General features: G+C 42.3%; 1 protein-coding gene across 5 annotated transcripts in view; it reads right to left on the bottom strand.

Annotated features, from left to right (window-relative positions):
* Window positions 1–6676, bottom strand: part of SMAD9 (SMAD family member 9) — a 111129-nt gene extending 104453 nt beyond the window's left edge. For all 5 annotated transcript variants that reach the window (XM_059684315.1, XM_059684317.1, XM_059684316.1 and 2 more), the window contains exon 1: window positions 6516–6676. The gene's annotated coding sequence lies outside the window, so the exon portion shown is untranslated. The remainder of the gene's footprint in view (window positions 1–6515) is intronic.
* Between the last annotated feature and the right edge of the window lie 7693 nt (window positions 6677–14369).

Raw genomic sequence — 14369 nt, forward strand, 5'->3', positions numbered from 1 at the left:
TCAGAGAAATATAAATATCACATAATCTCACTCATTTGTAGAACATAATGAACAACATAATCTGATGAACAAAACTAGATCCAGAGACTGAGAAGCATTGATCAGACTGTCAAACCTCAGAGGGAAGGCAGGGGAAGGTGGGGGGGGGAGGGGGAGAGATCAACCAAAAGACTTGTATGCATGCATATAAGCATAACCAATAGACACAGACACTAGGGGGGTAAGAGAAGGAGCAGGGTGGGGGGGAATAAGGACACATGTAATACCTTTAACAATAAAGAATAAAATAATTTTAAAAAATGACATAGAGACCAAAAACCGATACAAAAGATCAATAAATCCAAGAGCTGGTCCTTCGAAAAAATAAACAAGTTTGATGAATCTCTAGCCACACTCACCAGGAAACAAAGAGAGAAGACTCAGAAATAAATTGAACCTAAAGAGGTCAAGTAACAAATGACAGCACAGAAATACAAAGGATTGTAAACCATTACTATGAATGACTCTATTCCAACAACAACAACAACAAAAAAAACAACCTAGATGAAATGGACATATTCCTAGAAAAATACAAGCTTCCAAAACTCAATCAGGAAGAATCAGAAAACATGAATAGGCCAATAACTATGGATGAAATTGAAGCAGTAATAAAAACACTTCCAGCAACCAAAGCCCTGGTCCAGACAGCTTCACAGGGGAGTTTTATGAAACATCCAAAGAAGAACTAAAACCTCTCCTCCTCAAGACTATCCCAAAAATTAAAGAGGAAGGAACACTTCCAGTGGTCCCACTTCTGGGGATATATCCCAAGAAATCTGAAACACCAATCGGAAAGAATAGATGCACCCCTATGTTCATAGCAGTGTAATTTATAATGGGTAAGATTTGGAAACAGTGTAAGTGTCCATCAGAAGATGAGTGGATTAAAAACCCTGGTACATCTACACAATGGAACACTATACAGCTTTAAAAAAGAAAGAACTCTTACCCCATAAGAAGTATTTAATGAAATGGATATGACAAAAATACCATATGCAGAGTTTAAAACAATGGTTATAAGGATGCTTAAGGGCCTTAGGGGAAGAATGAATGATTTAATGAGAATTTAAAGAGATAGCAAGCATTACAAAGAACATAAAAACCATTAAAAAAGAACCAGAAGTGAATACTACATTATCTGAAATGAAGAATATACTAGAAGGAATCAACATCAGGTTAGATGAAACAGAGGACTGAATCAGTGATTTAGAGGGCATGATAACTGCAAGCACCCAAGCAAAGCATCTAAAAGAAAATATTATTTTAAAAATGAAGAAGGACCAAGGGACTTTTGGGAAATGAAGCATAATACATCTATATCATAGGGGTCCAAGAAGAAAAAGAGAGTGAGTAAAGTATAAAAAACCTGTTTGAAGATTAAATAATGGCTGAAAACTCCCCTAACTTGGTAAAAGAAAAAGACACACAAGTTCAGGAAGCACAGAGTCTCAATCAAGTTGAACTCAAAAGGGCCCACACCAAGACTGCTGGAGGCTAATTCCAGCAGGTCATAATTATGCAAGAAGTTCATCAAAAGGTTGATAAACCTTGTGGCTTCAGCAGGGCTGAAGATCTGCATGTTATTGCCTGCTGCCAGACAGCTGAGGGCAGTTCCCCCAACCTGATAATCTTTTACTGTTTACCAAACCTTACCTTTGATATGTATATCTGCTTTGCTATAGGGAAAAATCTTACCTAATAATAGACAAACATGGTAATTGACCATACCTCTGCTATGCTTCCCATTGGCTAATCAGCGAGATATGCAAATTAACCCAACTAAGATGGCGGCCGGCAGCCACGGAGCTAGAACAAGCAGGAGGCTTGCTTGCTTCAGTGATGGAGGAAGCCAAGGTTCCCCACCTGCTGTGGCCAGCTCTGAGCTCCGAAAGCAACAGCTCCAAAAGCAACAATGTTTCAATTATAGAAGTTAAACAAACCCCAGATACCTGCTTTCAGCTGGCCATGGCCACGGAGCTGGAGTGCAGGAGGCTTTCCCTCCCACCCGCCGTGACTGGCTCTAAGCTCCTCTCAGGCAACAATGTTTCAATTATAGAAGGTAAATAAACCCCAGAAAAAAAAAAAGGAAAAAAGGAGAGGCTATGAGCTTCTGTCGCTGGAGAGGCTTGGCCAGCCTGAAAACAGCCCAGCCCTTCATCCAGACTGGCCAGGCACCCCAGTGGGGACCCACCCACCCTAAAGGTGGTGTGGCCAGCCTGAAAAGAGCCATCAGCGCCTCATCCAGGCTGGCCAGGCACCCCAGTGGGGACCCCCAACCTGAAGGGGGTGTGACCAGCTGCAAACAGCCATCAGCCACTCACCCAGGCTGACCAGGCACCCCAGTGGGACCCCCACCCTGATCTGGGACACCATTCAGGGCAAACCAGCCAGCCCCCACCCATGCACCAGGCCTCTATCCTATATAGTAAAGGGTAATATGCAAACTGACCCTAACAGCAGAAAGACTGGGAATGACTGGTCACTATGACACACACTGACCACCAGGGGGCAGACACTCAATGCAGGAGCTGCCCCCTAGTGGTCAGTGCACTCCCACAGGAGGAGCTCTGCTCAGCCACAAGCCAGACTGATGGCTGCCAGTACAGCGGTGGTGGTGGGAGCCTCTCCCGCCTCCTCACCAGCACTAAGGATGTCTGACTGCAGCTTAGGCCTGTTTCCTGCTGGCAAATGGACATCCCACAAGGGCTCCCAGGCTGCCAGAGGGATGTCTGATTGCCAGCTTAGGCCCAATCCCCTGGGGAGTGGGCCCAAACCAGCAGGTGGTCATCCCTGGAGGGGTCCCAGACAGTGAGAGGGCACAGGCCAGGCTGAGGGACACCCCTCACCCCCTGCCGTGCACAAATTTTTGTGCACTGGGCCTCTAGTGTGTTAATAAAAAGCTAGGGGTCTGGAGATTTGGGGAGCTTAGTCACTAGAATTAAGTTTCTATCTGGCTTTCCCCAAAATGCCTTCCAAATTCATATTTCTTCTCTAGCTTCGTCATTCATTTATGCACAGCCCCTTTTCCAGATTCCTTGAACCCTAGTAGATGTGGAAAGACCCCGGCACAAGACACCTCATAATTAAAATGGCTAGAGAGAGGGAGACAGTTAGTTATATATAAGGGAGTCCCCATAATGCTGTCAGCTGATTTCTCAACAGAAACACCTTAGCAGAACAGATTAGCATGAAATATTCAAAGTGATGAAAAGCAAGGAACTGCCACAAAGTCTACTCTATCCAGCAAGATTATCATTTAAAATTGCCCCTGCCCCCCCGCAAAAAAAAAAAAAAGGCTAAACAGGTTCATTATGGCATAACCAGTATTACAAAAAATGTTAAAGGACCTGCTTTTAAAAGAAGAAGAAATATATAAAGAGAGGAACTTAGCTATAAAGAATAAAATGGCAATAAATAAGTACTGATCAATAGTAACCTTACATATAAATGGGTTAAATGCTCCATTCAAAAGACATAAGATAGCTGAATAGATTTAAAAAAACAAACATGACACATATTTATGCTGTTTAAAAGAGACCCACATCAGTTCAAAAGTTACACACAGACTGAAATTGGGCGGATGGAAAAAATATTCCATGCAAATAGAAAAGGAAAAAAAAATTGGGGTAAGCAATACATATATGTGACAAAATAGACTTTAAAACAAGGGCCATAAAAGACACAAAGAGATCACTACACATAAATAAATGGATCAATCCAATAAGAGGATACAACTCATAAACTTATATAGCAACACATAAGTATATAAAGATAATATTTATAAAATAATTTCTTGACAGACGTTTTTCTCCAACTGATTGCACAATTAGAAAGGATAAACAAGTTTACCAGTTATTACTTATAGATATTCTTGGTAATGTTTCATTAAAAAGCAAATCTCTTCTTTGCCATTCCTTGTCTTGGGCAATTAGAGATGCATAGTTGACATCTATGAATAATATCTGATTACTCATTAACTGGAGATATAAAAATAAAAGAAAAAGATTTTAAGAAGAGTCAAATAGCTCATGCCGACTTTAAAATATTGATGACAAAGATGTGAGAATTGTAAAATACTTAGGGTTTAACCTAAAACTTGTTTTTATCCTTGATTTTTAGAAAGCACTGTGCTGATAAAAAATGAGTTTGCTCAGATCGAGAATATATTGGCACTCTCTTAAACACAACCTGAAACTGAACATGGGGAAGGACATGTAATGAGAATAGAGCCATCGTTGTCTAATAATTATTCACCTTACTAACTATAGATAAGTTTTCTTACACACCCTGGGAAACTGGAGGATGAAACAGGCCTGTGAAAAATAAGACACCTCCATGGGTCCATTACTCAGAAAATAAATAACATTTTGAGAACAGACCAAGGACAGGACACGCTTTGATTTGGTTGCTGCACCTGGACCCTGATCCCCTCTGGGCGTTTTTTCCTGGAATGCTGACCATTCTCCAGTCCCAGAAACAGGCTGAGCTGTTTGCAACATCATAGAACATTAGCCACCTGGTTATCAGACTTTGAGCTCCTGAAGGCTGGACTGCAGACTCTACCCTCCCCTTTCCATGTTACATTTGTAACTCGCAGGTGCATGTAACTATCTTCTCCCTCTTGTGTATATAACCAGCCAACTGGCAAGGGAGGTCAGAGCAGAATTTTGTGGATGACATGCTCTCTCCCATACTGCCCGCATTATTGGAATAAACGCTCATATATGATTCAACCCTGTCTCTGCTTAACAGGCAGCCCGGACCCCTTGATTGTCAGGTTACAAAACCAGGGAGCTGGAGCACAAAACATTTCTGACAAAGATAGCCAGTTAAGCATAAAAATGGGAATTGGTTGTGTCTAGTTGACTTGGCATGGATGAAGGCAATTATTATCACTAAAAGTTGTTTTTATTATTTGAAACTTATGCCATATTATGTGTAAAGTGCTTCTTATTTATAAACTATTACATCATTTCCATATCTGCAGTGTCCTTCTTGGATAACCACAAACTTGAAAGTGGTCCAAAATCTTGTTCATGGTTTTCTACAAGCACAGGGAAGCTCACATGTTGAATTGTCTATCTGGAGTTAAGAGAATGTGTTTGGGTTTTACTTTTACTTCCTGTTTAAATATAGATCACTATTTTAAAATGTAAACATCCAATGGCATTCCCTTACAACGACAGGAATCCTGAGGCAGAAACCTGTAGTATTAACATTTCACTCACCCAGAAGGACGCCCCAAATGCTTAAGGCCAAGGAGATAGCATTATTAAATGCCTTATGACTTTACAGTTATCCTCTATTATTCTTGCTAACCCACATTTCCAAAAGATCACTGGATAAATTAGGCAGGGCACTGAAACAGTATTTGTAAAATTGAACTAATTAAAAGCAATCCACATTGCTCTGAGGGTGTGTATCTGTGAATTACTAGGTAAAGAATTTACATGCAAGTTTATTCCAAACTAGGTTTACATCATTTGTAGATTTTTTTTTAGGAGTACCAGTTCTAGCCCAGAAACATGTCAACAGAGTATTTCTAAACTATCATTTCAAATTACCACTGTAGAGGGTGGGAGGCGGAAGGGATAGTAACTGGAAGACTTGTCAGCTCCATAACAATGTCCCCCCCCCCCCCCCCACCCCCGCCCCGCCCGCGCGCGCTCTTCCTTCCCATCACAATTCTGGCGTCACTTAGTCTCTGGTATCTGTTTCCGACTTCGCCACCCTCCCCTCTGTAGAAAGTTGGCACCCAATGGCAGGCGAAGGAAAAGATAAACATCCCAGCTCTCAACAAAATCTAAGCGCTAGCGCAGAGACACTTGAAGAACGGTCCTAACTTTCCCGCGCCACACTTCTCGAGCCTCAAAGGTAAGCAGAGCAAAGAACCTAGGAGACAGATCTGGGAGGCCAGCTGAGTCACACCTCCATCTTTCCACTGTCCCACCCACCACACACACACCCTCCAGCCACAGCAAACGGTTACTCAGCTCCCAGTCTAGGTCCTGGGGCTCCGCCCCCGCGCGATGCCAGCCTCAGGGGCGGAGAGCAAGCCTGCATTCCGGCCCACGCCCTGGGCCACAGCCTAGAGAGAAGCATCCTCTGACAGGTCCCAGGTGCCAGCAGCTGGGCGGCTGCGGCCTCCAGAAGAGAGAAGAGCGTTCGGTCAACTCCCAGGAGCTGTCCGCTCCGGCTCCTCGACCCCATCCCCCAGCCCACCCCAAACAGGCTCCGCCAAGAACTACCGTGATGGAGAGTACAAAGAACCAAGCCATACACCAACAGCCTCAAGGCTCCCCTTATGCTAGACAAACATACCCACACTCGCACGCACTCACCCGGCGCGCGCCGCGGAGCACACTTGTTACCTGTCCCCACGTCGGCACTCATTCCTCTCACCACCCCAAGTCTGGCTGTTCCCCCACCCCCGCGGTGGGTCCCGGGCCGCCCGCTCCGAGCACCCGAGCACTCACGGCCTGGCTGCGCGCGCCCCGTGGCTGCTGTCCCTGACGATGGAGGTGGTGACCAAATCTGCGGCTGCAGCGGTGGCAGCGGCCCCAGCCCCGGCCCTAGCCGGCGTCAGTCAGGCTGGAGCCGCGAAGCCTCAGCGCCCATATTAGTGCGCCGACCTGGAAAGCTGCCAGCCGTTCTGCTCTCGGTCCCACTCCCGGCGCCCGCTGCTGCCACGCGCTCGGGCAGCTTTGAGAGCCCGCGCCAAACGGGAGCGCGGCCCACCACGCGGTCCCTTGCGCGGAAATTTGTGGCCGGCGCCTCGCAGCCAGAGCCCTATGGCCCCTGACCCGGCTGTCTTCTATGTCTTCCTGCGAAACCGCAGGCTTGTCTCTGTCCGAGACCAAGCCCCTCTCTGGGACCGCGGTGCGGGGAGCCTACCAGCGTTGGTCACCTCGTTTCTCCTGCCCGTCCCCACTCCTCCCAACACCCCTCGCCACCCTCCCTTACCCAGCCCTCACCCCTCACCCCTTACCGCTTACCCCAGAGACTTCTCATTTTCTACCTGGAGCCTGAGACCAAAGTAAGATTGTTACCAGCAGAGATATAAGACCAACAAATCTCATATCCACTCTGATGGTCACTGTTACGTGCCCTGTGTTCCTTATTAGCTTTTCAAAGTAAAGAGGATAATTTCGCCCATGGACTGCACCAGAACAACTGGTTTGCCCTGGCATAGGCAGAAGAAAATCTATTCACTCTTGAGTAGTAAATGGTGTTAAAAAGAGTTATATAATTATGTGGATTGTCATTTTCTTACACATATTTATTTGCTTAACAGCCATTAAGATTTAATATTATCTAATCTAACAGAGATACAATTTTATGGGCACTGAGCAACATTAATGTAGAACCTTGCCTCAAGGCCTGACTACACCCTAGGTAGCCTGGCTTTTGAAGTCACTATGGACTCCTACTAATACTCTTAAGAAATGCCAGCAACATACTGAGAACTTTTGATTCTCCATCAGCCAGGAGCTCTTCATAGAAAAGGCATTTACTGCAGAAGTGAAAGTAGAATAAAGCCACATAGGACGTATTCAATTTGCTCCTGTGCATAAGAAAAATCAGTCCTCCAAAAGGTCCAGGTAACCCAGAAATGTACTAGTAAATGTAAGGCCTTGTACTTAACTGCTTTGTCAAGTTCTCAAAGCACTGCATTTTCCTTCCATGGTAGTTGTCATGTTTGCATTATCATACTGTTGTAGTTAAGCAATGACCTTGTTTAAAACAGCATTTGTAGAAGAACCTTAAACTCGAATTTAAATCAACTTTCTACATCTGACCCATTTACCTCTGCTCCAGGCTAGATGTTAAGCTTGAGATTGCTCTGAGTGTGAAATACCAGGAAACATTTGGACTGCTAAAAGATATAGATTGTGTTTGATGTGTTTACTGCAAGTAAACTAATTAGATCCTCAGAATTGATACCACTCAGAAGTGGCTCACTTTTTTCTTAGTGTTGTTAAACCTCATTGGAGGATATTTTTTTCATTGATTTTTTAGAGATAATGGAAGGGAGGGGGAGAGACACAAAAAGAGAAACAACATCGACTGGTTGCCTTCCCCCTCGAGCCCTGATCGATCCTGCTGGAGATTGAGTCTGCAACCAAGGTCCGTGCCCTTGGCCAGAATCAAACCCAAGATCCTTTAGTCCCAGGGCCAACATGCCAACAACTGAGCAGAAGAGGCCCACTCTTTAAAAAATATCCTGTATAATAAAATCCTAATATGCTAGGTGTCCAGTTGTCTGTTCAACCAATCAAAGTGTAATATGCTAATGATATGCTAAGGTCGCTCAACCGCTCACTATGATGTGCAATGACCACCAGAGGGCAGACACTCCGGCTGGTAGATTAGCTTGCTGCTGGGGTCTGGCCGATCAGGACTGAGCGAGACAGGCCGGACACTCCCTGGAGCTCTCCCACAGTCCCTCCTTGGCTGGCCAACCTCCTGCGTCCCTCTCCAGCCCCGATCATGCAATGGTGGGGTCCTTCAGCCTGGCCTGCGCCCTCTCACAGTCCAGGATCCCTCGGGGGATGTCAGAGATCCGGTTTCGGCCTGATCCCGCAGAGACCTCACTGGTGCACAAATTTGTGCACCAGACCTCTAGTTATTAAGAAAAGAAGTAGCGAATCCCAGGAACAACACAGAGCAGGGTAATGATTAAAGAACCAGCTCTGGACAGTTGACCTCCCCAAACCAGTTTTAAGTGCAACAGAGAAAATAAGCCCTTGCTACTGGATAGAGAAGCCGTATAGCCTCAGAGGCCCACCCAAAAACACTGCCACCGAGAGGCTGAGCCACAAACTGACTCTTACCTAAACACAAATTACTGCGGTCTGGGACACAAATACGGCCTGCTTTAAAATCAGGACTATAGTTTACAACACGGAGGAACAGTGTATCGCAGGGAAATTCAGCACTCTCCTGAATACCTGACAGGACTAAGGTGAGCCAGACTGACGAGTAGAACTGAAGGACCTTCACTACTGCAAAATTTTTTTTCACCTTTTAACTAAGAAACCAATTTTTTTTTCTTCTTCTTTTTCCATCACCTGATTTTACCCTTTTAATTACTACATTTTTATTTTTAACCAATATTATTACTGCTACGATTTTACCATTTTTTGAAGTGCCATTTTATTTTCTCTTTATTTTATTTTGGGATTAGTGTTCTCCATTCTATTTTCATCATTCCTTTAGCATCAATTTTCCCTACCTCAATTTTACCTCTATGCTAAAACCCTTTCCCTCACTTTTCCCCTTTTGTTGTCCTGTTTCTCTTACCCTATTCCTGCTTTAGATTTTCCCTATTCCTTCTGTTTACCTCCTGTCAAAATTTCACCCTACTTATATATCCTATTTCCAATCCACTGCTCTAAATCCTTATACACATATCCCTTACCTTTCTTCACTATCCAAAATTTTTTTCTCTTCTTTTACCTTTCTATTGTTTTGTTGCTATTTGCTTGATTGTTGAGAATATTGTTTTTTGTGTGTGTGTTGTGTGTGTTGTGTGTGTGTGTGTGTGTGTGTGTGTGTGTGTTTTAGGATTGCTTGTGAGGTTGTTTTGCTTTTTCTTATTATTTTTACCTGCTGGTTTTTCGCCTCCTGACAACACCCCCCCACCCCCCCCACCCCCCGGTTATTTTTGTGCTTCTGTTTTCCCTTGCCACTCTTGATATTATTGGTTGTTTCTAGTTTGCATTCATCTCCAGGGAGCTGTTGCGGGAATTTGTTGGGATTAGTGGCGGTTATATCAGAGTTTTCTCCTCATATAAATAGTCTCTTCCCCTCTTCTACTTCATTTTCTCTTTTCACTCTTTTTTTTCCCTTCTTTTTTTTTCTTTTCCACATCCTTTTTCCCAATTTCATTTTTGCACTCCTTTTTTTTCCTACTTTTCTTTTCCTTTTTCTCTTATATCTTTTTCTCTTCCTTCTTCCTTATCCCCTAATTCTCTTAATTTGGGTGGTCACCTTTATTTGGAGTTATTAATATTGTGAATATATTTCTGTTCAGTGCCTGGTACATGGTGCCCTGTTGTGTTGTATTTTGTGCCTTTAAATCAACGCAGCAGATCCAAGCAACAGCAGCCTCCTGAGCACCACACCCTCTGTCTGAGGAACAGCAGCTGTACGTGAAACCTCCCTGCAACAGCCAGAAAAGCCACCACAGCTGTGAACAGCACCCACCAGAGGAGCTGCTGCCAACTGAGGAGCAGCTGCTACCGCAACCGCCCGCGGAGCAACCACAGCCCAAGGAGCCACTGCCACCCAGGGAGCAGCCACTGAAGGAATCAACGTCAAGATACGTCAGTGAGATCAAACATGGGTAGACAAAGAAACCCCCAAAGGAAAGAAAAGGAGGACTCGCCAGAAAAGCAGCTAAGTGATACAGAGGCAAGCAACATGACAGAAAAAGAATGCAGAATAAGGGTCCTAGAGTGCATAAACCAGATGGAGGAAAAAATCAACAACTTATGCAAGAAGCAAGAAGAAACAGGTGAAAAAAATCAATAAGTTATGTAAGAACCAAGAAGAAATGAAGACCAATATAGCTGCAATAAAAAACACCATTGAAAGTATCAATAGTAGACTAGGAGAAGCCGAGAACCGAATTAGTGAATTAGAAGACAAGGAAGCAAAGCACACCCAAACTATACTGCAAAGGAGAAAAAAATTAAAAGACAGGAGGAAAGCCTAAGGGAGCTTTGGAACAACTTGAAATGAAACAACATATGAATAATAGGGGTGCCAGAACAACAGAAAGATGAACAAGGATTAGAAAATCTATTTGAAGAAATAATGTCAGAAAACTTCCTTGAGGTGGGGAAGAAAAAAGTCACACAAGCCCAGAGAGTCCCAAACATGGTGAACCTGAAAAGACCCACACCAAGACACATCATAATTACCATGGCAAATGTTCAGGACAAAGACAGAATCTTAAAGGCTCCAAGAGAGAGACGGAAAGTTACATACAAGGGATCTCCCATTAGATTATCAAATGATTTCTCAACAGAAACACATCAGATCAGAAAAGAAAGGACGGAAATTTACAAAGTGATGCAAACCAAAGGAATGAATCCAAGAATACTCTATCCAGCAAGGCTATCATTCAAACTTGAAGGAGAGATAAGAAGCTTCACAGAAAAAAAAACCCTAAGAGAGTTTATCACCACTAAGCCAGTAATGCAAGAAATGCTAAAGGGAATGCTGTAAAAAGAAGAAATAAAAAGCTATGAAAGAAAACAGGCACAAAAAATAAAAATGGCTACAAACAAGTACCTTTCAATAATAACTTTAAATGTAAACAGACTAAATACTCCAACCAAAAGACATTGAGTGGCTGAATGGATAAAAAAAACATGACCTATACATTTGCTGTCTACAAGAGAACCATCTCATTAGAAGGGCCTCACACAGACTGAAAGTGAAGAGATGGAAAATATTTTTCAGGCAAATGGAAAGGAAAAAAAAGCTGGGGTAGCAATACTTATATCAGACAAAATAGACCTCAAAGTGAAGGCCATAACAAGAGATAAGGAAGGCCACTTCATAATACTAAAGGGATCAATACAACAAGAATATATAACCCCGGTAAACATATATGCAGCCAATGCAGGAGCACCCAAATACATAAAAAACTCCTGAAAGATATCAAAGGAGAGATCAACAACAATAAAATCATAGTAGGGGACTTTAATACACAACTGAAATCACTGGATAAGTCCTCTAGACAAACAATTAGCAAAGAAACAGCAATCCTAAATGACTCACTAGATCAGATGGACTTGACATCTTCAGAACACTTCACCCCAAAGCCACGGAATGTACATTCTACTCAAGGGCTCATGGGACAGATTCAAAAATAGACCACATATGGGGTCACAAACAAAGTCTCCCCAAATTCAAAAAGATTGAAATCATACCAAGCATCTTCTCAGACCACAATGGCATAATATTAGAAATAAACTATAATAAAAACAACCCAAAATACTCAAACACTTGGAAGCTGAATAGCATGTTATTAAATATTGATTGGGTTACTAATGAGATCAAAGAAGAAATTAAAAACATCCTGGAAACGAATGACAATGAAAACACAACAATCCAAAACCTATGGGACACAATGAAATCAGTCCTGAGAGGGAAGTTTATAACTCTACAGGCCTATCTCAAAAAACAAGAAAAAAATGGTAGTAAATCATCTAACTCTACAACTCAAAGAATTAGAAAGAGAGCAACAAGAGAACCCCAGAGTGAGCAGAAGAAAGGAGATAATAAAGATTAGAGCAGAAATAAATGACATAGAGACCAAAAAAACAATACAGAAAATCAATGAAACCAAGAGCTGATTCTTTGAAAGGATAAACAAGATAGACAAACCTCTAGCCAGGCTCACCAAGAAACAAAGAGAGAGGACCCAAATAAACAAAATCAGAAATGATAGAGGCGAAATAACAACAGACCCCACAGAAATACAAATGATTGTTAAAAAATACTATGGACAGCTCTACTCCAACAAACAAGACAACCTGGAGGAAATGGAGGAATTCCTAGAAAAACACAACATTCCAAAACTCAATCAGGAAGAATCAAAAAATCTCAATAGGTCAATAACTATGGAAGAAATTGAAGGAGTCATCAAAAAGCTTCCAGCAAACAAAATCCCAGGACCAGATGGCTTCACAGGGGAGTTTTACCAAACATTCAAGGAAGAACTAAAACCTATCCTCCTCAGACTACTACAAAAAATTCAAGAGGAAGGAACACTTCCAAGCTCATTCTATGAAGCCAGGATCACCCTAATACCAAAACCAGGTAAAGATATCACAATGAAAGAGAATCACAGGCCAATATCCCTCATGAACATAGGTGCCAAAATCCTCAACAAAATCTTAGCAAATTGGATCCAGCAGTACATCAGAAAGATCATACACCATGACCAAGTAGGATTTATCCCAGGGATGCAAGGATGGTACAATATCCGCAAATCAATAAATGTGATACATCACATAAACAAATTGAAAGAAAAAAACCACATGGTCATATCAATTGATGCAGAAAAAGCATTTGACAAAATCCAACACCCATTTTTGATAAAAACTCTCAGCAAGGTGGGAGTAGAAGGATCATACCTCAACATAATAAAAGCCATATATGACAGGCCCACAGCCAACATCATACTCAATGGACAAAAATTAACACCATTTCCCCTAAGAACAGGAACAAGACAGGGATGCCCCCTCTCACCACTCCTGTTCAACATAGTACTGGAAGTGTTAGCCATTGCAATTCGGCAAGAAGAAGAAATAAAAGGCATCCAAATTGGAAAAGAGGAAGTAAAACTGTCCTTATTTGCAGACGACATGATATTATACATACAAAACCCTATAGACTCCATCAAAAAACTACTAGACTTAATACGTGAATTTGGCAATGTAGCAGGATACAAAATTAACACCAAGAAATATGAGGCATTTCTATACACCAATAGTGAACTTTCAGAAAGAGAGATTATAAAAACAATCCCATTTACCATCGCACCAAAAAAATTAAGCTACCTAGGAATAAACTTAACTAAAGAGGTAAAAGACCTCTACTCAGAAAACTACAGGACGTTGAAAAAAGAGATAGAGGAAGACATAAACCGATGGAAGAACATACCGTGTTCATGGATTGGTAGAATCAACATCATTAAAATGTCCATACTACCCAAAGCAATCAATAAATTCAACGCACTTCCCATTAAAATACCAACGGCATACTTCACAGATCTAGAATGAACTCTCCAAAAATTCATCTGGAATAAAAAAAGACCCGAATAGCTGCAGCAATCCTGAGAAAGAACAAAGTAGATGGGATCACAATACCAGATTTTAAGCTGTATTACAAGGCCACTGTTCTCAAAACTGCCTGGTACTGGCACAAGAACAGACATATGATGATCAATGGAACTGAACAGAGACCCCAGAAATCAGCCCGAACCAATATGCTCAATTAATATTTGACAAAGGAGGCAAGAACATACAACGGAGCCAAGATAGTCTCTTCAATAAATGGTGTTGGGAAAATTGGACAGATATATGCAAGAAAATGAAACTAGACCACCAACTTACACCATACACAGGAATAAACTCAAAATGGATAAAGGACTTAAATGTAAGACGGGAAACCATAAAAACTCTAGAAGAATCCAAAGGCAACAAAATCTCAGACATATGCCAAAGCAATTTCTTCACTGATACAGCTCCTAGGGCACTTGAAACTAAAGAGAAAATGAACAAATGGGACTACATCAAAATAAAAAGCTT

This window comes from Myotis daubentonii, chromosome 2 (genome assembly GCF_963259705.1).
Source record: "Myotis daubentonii chromosome 2, mMyoDau2.1, whole genome shotgun sequence".
Taxonomy (NCBI): Eukaryota; Metazoa; Chordata; class Mammalia; order Chiroptera; family Vespertilionidae; genus Myotis; species Myotis daubentonii.